Source organism: Lutjanus erythropterus, chromosome 18 (genome assembly GCF_056507025.1).
Source record: "Lutjanus erythropterus isolate fLutEry1 chromosome 18, fLutEry1.hap2, whole genome shotgun sequence".
In the NCBI taxonomy this organism is placed as follows: Eukaryota; Metazoa; Chordata; class Actinopteri; order Lutjaniformes; family Lutjanidae; genus Lutjanus; species Lutjanus erythropterus.
In genome coordinates this window covers 1,415,052-1,417,425 of record NC_139334.1, presented here as the reverse complement: position 1 = coordinate 1,417,425, position 2,374 = coordinate 1,415,052, and positions in this window count along the sequence as shown.

Genomic DNA, 2,374 nt, shown 5'->3' with positions numbered 1-2,374 from the left:
CTCCTGAGTTGCTCTAAGCTTTTTTTTTTATATACCCTCTTCCATTTGCTCTCCCCTCTTATTTTCCAGCCGTCTGTCCTCGGGAGTTCGGGGCCGTCTTCACGCCCAGCCCCTGGTTTTGACGTCAGAGTTTCTTTCATGCTTCTCTCTCGCACACAAAGAGCGTTTCTCAGGGTATGATCTGGCACAAAGAGGCTCGTGGTCTTGGCTGGAGATCTTTTGCTGTGATGTTCTGTGCTGCGACCCACTAATCAGTGATGGAAAGCATCCCCCCCCACCCCACCCCAACAAACACATGAGAAGAGTCCTCTGTCCTTCCACCTGGCAGGCGTTTCTCGTACGCACCGTAGAAGATGTTCCAATGATAAGACACGAGCCTGTGCAGCTTCAAAGATGCAACATTGGAAGGGAGATTTAATGAATACATTCTGTGAGAAAGCCATGCCTCTGTTCTTTAATACATGGTAGGTAAAAACGGAGCTTCAGGGAGCGCCAAATACCTCGTAAAGCATCTTGTGACATAACAGATGTGGAAAATATTAAAAAAGAGACAACATGAACTGTCTTAGTGGCAACAACAAGCCACCAGAACAGCTTGAGTGCTCCTTGGCAAAGCAAGGTACTGCGATGATGGTGATGAAGTGGACGTCTTACACATCAGTCACATTATTGCTGCCGTCAAATGAGGTCGTGTTTACCGTGTTCACAGTATGAACGCCCCGCTCTTGTGGTCACAAACTTCAAAGCGGAAATTTTCTGAAAACCTAGAAAAGCGAAGCAATATACAGCTGCGGACGGGGTCAACAGCAAAACATATTTTAGCCACCTAAAAAATCTGTCAGTATAAGTGTAGGCTATATTAAGAGTATTTTCACTGCTTTACCTCGCTGTCAGACAGCCTTCTTCAATGGGAAACTGTCGTAATGTCAGCCAAATATCACTCTCTCCAAACCAACCAAATTGCATTGGGAAAATCCACAATTTTGCCTCGCAGAGCATGGGAGTTGCTGGTCTACAGCTGTGTCAGTGTGTTAGTTTGCTGGTGTTATTGTGTGACAATAACAAACCTTTTGTTACAGAAGTCACACAATAACACAACCTGACTGACTGAGGCTGTGGAAGACCAGTGAGTGCGCTGCGAAGTTAATTTACCAAAGGTTGCTAAGAGTGATATTTGGCTTATATAGCAGCAGTTTCCTCTAAATATAACATACACTTTAACTCAGTGTTTCTCAGCCCTGGTTTTCAGAGCTCACTGTCCTGCATGTTTTAGATGTTTCCCTGCTCAACACACCTGATTCAAATGATCAGGTTGTTGTCAGGCTTCTGCAGAGGCTTGATGACGAGCTGATCATTTGAATCAGGTGTGTTGGAGCAGATGAACATCTAAAACATGCAGGGCAGTGAGCTCTGAGGACCAGGGTTGAGAAACAGTGCTTTAACTGATACTGATTATGTTTATTTAGGTGTCTTTTTTTTAAGGTGGCTAAAATATGTTCTGCTAATGACTCCATGCATAAGAGTACACTGATTAGTTGGTGCTCCTCTCTGCCTCCTAACTGGGTGCATGTCAACTGGCATCTACTGTAGGTAATACTGCAAGTATAGGGTTTCATAATATAGTCTGAGGACAGTGCGGAGAGTCCCAAAAGCCTCACTGTTTCATTTTGACTTTGCACTTCCTACATTACATTACCCACTCCCTAGCTTGCTAAATTACTGACAGTTTGCCATCCATGTTGCTTTTGCCAAGCAGCAGTGTTCTCACAACGTATCCACTTTAACGCCAAATCGTGCACACAACTTCCTGTGTCGTAACCAGAAGTTCCACTTGAAAGCAGCATAATGTATGTTGACTCAAATATTAAGGTTTTCCCTTGACTTCTGGTTCATACGGGTGCTGGGAATCCTTGAAAACACTTTTAATGTAGTGTTTAAGGTTTTTGGATAAAGTGCATGAAACTGCTTGAAATTACAGTTCCATCACTTCAATAATTAATCACTCTGACTGAATAGTTCACTTTTTAGATAGAGAAATAAATTTGTTTAACCAGTTTATATAGGACGCCAAGTGTACAGAAAGGTGACATTTTGAAACATGAATTTTTCCTTTAATTTGTCGTTTGTCTGTAGAATGATGTCAGGAAACATCATTTTGTTTTTTAATAGCACAGTGACATATAATTTAATGTGATGAAGAAGTGAAATAACCATTCAGAGCATATATATGAATATAAATGACATGTAAATGTATATGCATGTCAAGGTCCTGGGAAATCTTGAAAATGCACCTTGAAAAGTGCTTGAATTTGACTTTGAAAAAGGTGTTGACGTTGCCATATGTTGTAAACTGAACCAAAGAAAAATCACCTCC